General features: G+C 38.7%; 1 pseudogene; it reads right to left on the reverse strand.

Annotated features, from left to right (window-relative positions):
- Positions 1 to 1,707: 1,707 nt before the first annotated feature.
- On the reverse strand, positions 1,708 to 2,593 carry LOC102283884 (lathosterol oxidase pseudogene; annotated as a pseudogene).
- Between the last annotated feature and the right edge of the window lie 5,172 nt (positions 2,594 to 7,765).

A 7,765-nucleotide genomic window follows, 5' to 3' on the forward strand; every position in this document is an offset into this window, starting at 1 on the left:
AGAGTTGGACTATAAAGAAAGCTGAGTGCCAAAGAATTGATGCTTTTGAACTGTGGTGTTGGAGAAGACTCTTGAGAGTCCCTTGGACTGCAAGGAGATCCAACCAGTCCATCCTAAAGGAGATCAGTCCTGGGTGTTCATTGGAAGGACTGATGCTGAAGCTGAAACTCCAGTACTTTGGCCACCTCATGTGAAGAACTGACTCACTGGAGAAGACCCTGATGCTGGGAAAGATTAAAGGCGGGAGGAGAAGGGGACAGAGGGTGAGATGGTTGGATGGCATCACAGACCCAATGGACATGAGTTTGAGCAAGCTCCGGGAGTTGGTGATGGACAGGGAAGCCTGGGATGCTGTAGTCCATGGGGTCACAAAGAGTCAGATGCAACTGAACTGAACTGATACTGTTTTGATTACTGTAGCTTTGTTATAGTCTGAAGCCAGGGAACATGATACCTCCAGCTCTGTTCTTTTCTCAAGATTGTTTTGGCTATTCGGGGTCTGTTGTGTTTACATTCAAATTTTAGAATTATTCTAATTATGTTAAACATGTTTGGTATTTTAGTAGGAATTTCATTGAATATGTAGATTGCTTTGGGAAATAGACATTTTAATAATATTATTTCTCCCAGTTAATGAACATTATATATCTTTCCATCTGTTTCTGTCATCTTCAGTTTTTTCACAATGTCTCATAGTTTTCCAAGTACAAGTACTTTTATCTCCCTAATTAGACTTATTCCTAGGTATCCTATTCTTTTTTATATGATAAATGAGACTTTAAAAAAAAAACTTCTGACAATTCATTATCAGTGTATAGAAATGCAGCAGATTTCTGTATATTAATTTCATATCATGCAGCCTTACCGAATTCATTGAATTCTAGTTGTTTTTCAGTGATGTCTTTAGGATTTTCTGTGTGTACTATCATGTCATCTGAAAACAGTGACAATTTTACTTCTTTCTTTCCTGTTTTTCTTATCTGATTGCTGTGGATAAGATTTCCAATACTGTGTTGAATAAAAGTGGGGAGAGGGAACATTCTTGTCTTGTTCCTGATCTTAGAGGAAATGCTTTCAGCTTTTTATTGTAGAGTATGTTAGCTGTGGGCTTCTCATATATGGATTTTATTGTGTTGAGGTGTGTTACCACTTCACAGAGTTAATATAAAGAGCTAATCATAAGTGAATGTTAAATTTTGTCAAAAGCTTTTTCTGCATCTGTTCAGATGAGATTATTTTATTCAATTTTTAACATTCATAATCAGCTTTTATTGATTTTACATAAATAGCTTATAGAATGACTTTGCAAACCTTATTTTCCTAACATTTGTTACAACACATGACATTTCTTTATGAAGGTATTTGTTAAATCTTCTTTTACAGAGGAAGTGGAGAAAAATGGAGAAAAAGGAAGGAAAATAAGATTTCAAAATTAATCTTCAGTGATAGACCTAAATATTTGGCAGTTATTTCCTTTTATAGAACATCGTATAATTATAACTTTGAAACATATCAAAAGTGCTGTCCATCAAGTTAATTAAAATCTTGGTGTTCACATCACATTCCCTTGACCTATCATTGTGATCATTCCTCAGCTGTACCAACAGTACTGAATTTCAAATAATACTGTTCAATTGTTATGCCTCTTGGCTGAACATATGTAGATTATCTTTCTTTATCAAAAGTATTTAACAACTGGGCAGTCATCTACTCAGTCTTTATGAACTCTATATTGAACAACTTTTCATTTTTACAAGCATTTCCTACATGACTTTTGCTTTCTTGTCATCCTCACGTAACTGAGTGGTCCATTGCCTTCAAAGCAGGAGGGATTTTTTAACAAGCCTCCAATTCTATCCCACAATGTGAAATACTGTCCATAACTATAGTCAACGAGCATGTGGTAGTCTGTATGATGAGTTGAGCCATTAATAATTAAGGCCTTAAGATTTAAGGAATGTGAATATCACCATCATGAATAGAAACTATAAATATTGACCAGGATATATGAACCTAAATAAATTACCATGTTTAAAGGAAAGATAAAAGGATATCTATGGTAAGGCAGACTCTGAAGGACATCATCCAGAAGGTGAAAAGCATGATTTACAAATGAAGTCAGAACCTTCCAGATGTGATGAGGTTTGTGTAAGCGCTTATATATACAAGTCTCTGATGAAAGCCTCTGTGAATCCAGTAGATCAGCATGTCAGTGAAAAAGAGAAAAATAGATACCAGCAATGAGTTGAAACCAACTATATGGAAACTCTCCTATGCCATTATACAATTTGCTGTAACCTGTCACCTCTAGCAGGAAAGGAGGAAATATGGGGATGCTGATCCATGGCATTGGCTGGACAGAATGCATAATCTATCAATAGACTTGATTCTTTAAAAATTGTCTTTAATTAAGGAAAGATCATAGACAACATAATAACTCAGTGTTGCAAAGAAGGAATAAAAGGTATACATCCTGAGATGTTATAATCGGGAGGCTAATAACTTGTCAGAAGATGTCATCTTCTGGCTATGTGGCAGGATATATGTATAGCACAAACAGACAATACTCTATAGCATTGAGTGTAAGATCCATCTTAGCCGCTAGAGTGGATTTGCTGCTGCTGCTGCTAAGTTGCTTCAGTCGGGTCCGACTCTGTGACCCTATAGACGGCAGCCCCCCAGGCTCCCCTGTCCCTGGGATTCTCCAGGCAAGAGTACTAGAGTGGGTTGCCATTTCCTTCTCTAAAGCATTAAAGTGAAAAGTGAAAGTGAAGTCGCTCAGTCATGTCTGACTCTTCTCGACCCCATGGACTGTAGCCTACCAGGCTCCTCCATCCATGGGATTTTCCAGGCAAGAGTACTGGAGTGGGGTGCCATTTCCTTCTCTGTGGATTTGCTGCTAGTTGCCAGTTCAGTTCCTATGGGGCTCTGGATGCTCTGGCTAGTATTTTGTTCAATTTTTTATGCAGTGTGTATCACATGAGTTGTAGATATTGTACCATTCTTGCACCCCTGGGATAAATCCCCTTTGATCATATTTTATGATCACCCTAATGCATTGCTGGATTCAGTTGTTAATTTGTTGAGGATTTTTGCATCTGTGTTCATCAGTGATATCAGACAGTAATTTTCTTTTTTTTTGATATCTATGCTTTTGGTATCAGGGTGATGCAAGCTTCATAGAAAAAGTTTGTAAGTCTTCCTCCTTCCTCTGAAATTTTTTTTGTAATAGTTTGAGAAGGATAGGTGTTAACTCGTCTCTAAATGTTTGATAGAATACATCTGTGAAGCCATCCAATCCTGGACTTTTGTTGGGAGGTTTTGTTTGCTTTGCCTTTTTTTTTTTTTAATGAGTTAGTTTTAATGCTGATAGTTGATCAATTCGTGTTTTTCTATTTCTTTCTGGTTTAGTCCTGGAAGATTGTACATTTCTAGGAATCTATTTCTTCTAGATTGTCCATTTTATTGACATATGTTGTTGTTATTAGTCACTTAGTGGTGTCTGACTCTTTGCAACCCCATGAACTGCTACACACCAGACTTCCCTGTCCCTCACTCTCTCCGTGAGTTTGCTCAAACTCATGTCTCTTGAGTCAGTGATGCCATCCAACTATCTCATCCTCTTTCATCCCCTTCTCCTCTTGCCCTCAATCTTTCCCATCATCAGGGTCTTCCAACGAGCCAGTTCTTTGCATCAGGTAGCCAAAGTATTGGAGCTTCAGCATCAGTCCTTCCAATGAATTGGAAGGGTTGATTTCCTTTAGGATTGACTGGTTTGATCTGCTTGCTGTCTAAGGGACTCTCAAGAGTCTTTTCCTGCACCACAGTTTGAAAGCATCAGTTCTTCAGCATTCAGCCTCCTTTATGGACCAAACTCTCACATCCATACATGACTACTGGAAAAACCATAGCTTTGACTATAAAGACCTTTATTGGCAAAGTGATGTCTCTGCTTTTTAATACACTGTCTAGGTTTGTCATAACTGTTCTTCCAAAGAGCAAGTATCTTTTAATTTCATGGCTGCAGTCACCGTCCACATTGATTTTGGAGCCCAAGAAAGTGAGATCTGACAGTTTCCACTTTTTCCCCCTCTATTTGTCATAAAGTGATAGGACCAGATGCCATGATCTTCATTTTTTGAATGTTGAGTTTTAAGTCAGCTTTTTCACTCTCCTTTTTAACTTTCATCAAGAGGCTCTTTCATTCCTCTTCACTTTCTGCCTTTAAAGTGGTATCATCTGCATGTCTGAGGTGGTTGATATTTCTCCCAGCAATTTTGATTCCAGCTTGTGATTCATCCAGCCTGGCATTTCACAGGATATTGACATATAGTTGTTCACAATAATCTCCTGTGATCCTTTGTATTTCTGTGGTGTCAGTTGTAACTTCTTCTCTTTCATTTCTGATTTTATTGATTTGGGGCCCCTCCCTGTTTTTCTTTGGAGAAGGCAGTGGCACCCCACTCCAGTACTCTTGCCTGGAAAATCCCATGGACAGAGGAGCTTGGTAAGCTGCAGTCCATGGGGTCACCAAGAGTCGGACATGACTGAGCGACTTCAGTTTCACTTTTCACTTTCATGCATTGGAGGAGGAAATGGCAACCCACTCCAGTGTTCTTGCCTGGAGAATCCCAGGGACGGGGGAGCCTGGTGAGATGCCGTCTATGGGGTCGCACAGAGTCGGACACGACTGAAGCAACTTGGTAGCAGTAGCAGCCTGTTTTTCTTGATGAGTCTGGTGAAAGGTTTATCACTTTTGTTTAGTTTTTCAAAGAACCAACTCTTAATTTTTATTTTATTAATTTAAAAACTTTACATTGGAGTGTAGATTAACAGTGTGTTTCAGGTGTACAGCAAAGTGATTCAGTGATGCACATACATGCTTCTGTTCTTTATCAAATTCTCTTCTCATTTAGGTTGTTAAAAAATATTGAGCAGACTTCCCTGTGCTATGCAGTAGATCCTTGCTGGTTATCTGTTTTAAATATAGCAGTGTATACATGTCAATCCCAAACTCCCAATCTTCCCTCCTCTTCACCCTTCCCCTCCGATAATCATGTCTGTTTTTTAAGTCTATGAGTCTGTTTCTGTTCTATAAATAAGTGAATTTGTATCATTTTTTTAAGGTTCTGCATATAAGTGATATCATATGCTATTTGTCTTTCTCTGTGTAACTTACTCCACTTAGTATGATATTCTCCAGGTCCATCCGTGTTGCTGAAGATGGCATTATTTCATTTGTTTTTAATGGCTGAGTAATATTGCATTGTATATATGTACCACATCTTCTTTATCCATTCCTCTGTCGATGGAAATTTAGGCTGCTTCCATGTCTTGGCTATTGTAAATAGTGCTACAATGAACACTGAAGTGCATGTATCCTTACAAACTATGTTTTTCTCCAGATATAACCCCAAGAAGTGGAATTGCGGGATCATATGGTAGCCGTCCCTGGGATTCTCCAGGCAAGAACACTGGAATGGGTTGCCATTTCCTTCTCCAATGCGTGAAAGTGAAAAGTGAAAGTGAAGTCGCTCAGTCGTGTCCAACTCCTAGCGACCCCATGGACTGCAGCCTACCAGGCTCCTCCGTCCATGGGATTTTCCAGGCAAGAGTACTGGAGTGGGGTGCCATTGCCTTCTCCATAGCAGCAGCAGCAGCACGGTAGCTCTGTTTTTAGTTCTTTAGGGAACCAAAGAACCAACTCTTAGTTTCACTGATCTTTTTTATGGATTTTTTAGTCTCTATTTCATTTATTTCCACTTTAATCTTTATGATATTTTTTTTCCTTTTACTAACTTCGGGTTTTGCCTGTTCTTTTCCTAGTTCCTTTAGATGTAAGTTTAGGTTGTTTGAATTTTTTTTTTTTATTTCCTAAGATAGGCTTGTATCGCTATAAACTTGCCTCTTAGAACTACTTTTTCATCTGTGTCCCATAGATTTTGGATTGTTGTTTTCATTTTCATTTGTCCCCAGCTTCTTTGGAAGGAATGATGCTAAAGCTGAAACTCCAGTACTTTGGCCACCTCATGCGAAGAGTTGATTCATTGGAAAAGACCCTGATGCTGGAAGGGATTGGGGGCAGGAGGAGAAGGGGACAACAGAGGATGAGATGGCTGGATGGCATCACTGACTCGATGGACGTGAGTCTGGGTGAACTCGAGTTGGTGATGGACAGGGAGGCCTGGCGTGCTGCGATTCATGGGGTCGCAAAGAGTCGGACACAACTGAGCGACTGATCTGATCTGATTTAAAAAATTTTTTTTCCTTTGATTTCTTCAGTGCTCCATTGGTTGTTTTGTAGCATGTAGTTTAGCCTCCACTTGTTTATTTTTGCAATTTTTTTCCTGTTCATAGCGTTGTGGTCAGAAAGATGCTTTTATATAATTTCAGCTTTTTAAAATTTCCTAAGTTGTTTTTGTGGCCTAGCTTGTTCTCTATCCTGGAAAATGTTCCATGTGTAATTGAAAAACTGTATTCTGCTTCTTTTGGTCGGAATGGTCTATTTAGAAGTATTAAATCCACTCGCTCAAATGTGTCATTTAATGCCAGTGTTTCCTTGATTTCTTTTTTCCACTTTTTGCCTGAATGATCTGTGCATTGCAAGTGGGGTGGTAAAGTCCCCTACAATTATTGTGTTACTGCCAGTTTCTCCCTTTACATCTGTTAATATTTTATGTATTTGTTGTTGTTTAGTCTCTAAATCATGTCCAACTCTTTTTGCAACCCCATGGACCATAGCCTGCCAGACTCCTCTGTCCATGGAATTTCCAGGCAAGAACACCGAAATAGGTTGCCATTTCCTTCTCCAGGCAATCTTCCACTGCAGGGATTGAACCTGTGTCTTCTGCTTGGCAGGCAGATTCTTCACCACTGAGCCACCCAGGGTATTTAGGTGCTCCTATATTGCCTGCGTATATACTTGTAACTGTTGTATCTTATTGTATTGATCCTTTGATTATTATGTAATGTCCTTCTTAGTCCCTTATTACAGTCTGTTTTAAAATGTTTTGCCTGATAGTATTGCTACCCCAGCTTTCTTTTGATTTCTATTTGCATGAAATACCTTTTTGCATCCCATTGCTTTCAGACTGTATGTTTTTAGATCTGATATGAGTCTCTTATAGGTAGCATAAATATAGGTTTTGTCCTTGTACCCATTCAGTCACTCTTTCTTTGTTTGAAGCATTTAGTCCATTTAGTAATTCTTGATATGTATTGATACTTATTGCCATTTTGTCAGTCTAGGGGTTCTTTCTTGTCCCTTCTTTTATTCTCTTCTCTTCTGATTTGATAGCTATCTCTATTGCTGTGTTTGGAATCCTTTATCTTTATTGTGTTTTACGAGTTTTGATTTATGAATGTCATGAGGTTTACATACACAATTATTTTAAGTTGCATATCTCTCAATTTCAAAGATCTTTTAACATCCCCACATTTTTACTCCCCACCCTCCATGATTATTTTTGACATCACATTTTACATATTTTTGTCTTTTTTTTTGGCCATACTGTGTGTGGCTTGTGGGATCTGAGTTTCCTGACCAGGTATTGAGCCCAGGTGCCAGCAGTGAATATGCAGAGTTCTAACCAGGGAAATCCAGCATCTTCCTGTCTTGTGTATCCCTTAACTACCTATTGCAGATGTGTAAATGACTTTACTGCTTTTGTCTCAGCCGTCCTACTAGCTTTGTAAGTGGTTAATCTATAACCTTTTACTGTATATCTTGGCAACCCACTCCAGTGTTCTTGCCTGGAGAATCCCA

This window comes from Bos mutus, chromosome 2, assembly GCF_027580195.1.
Source record: "Bos mutus isolate GX-2022 chromosome 2, NWIPB_WYAK_1.1, whole genome shotgun sequence".
In the NCBI taxonomy this organism is placed as follows: domain Eukaryota; kingdom Metazoa; phylum Chordata; class Mammalia; order Artiodactyla; family Bovidae; genus Bos; species Bos mutus.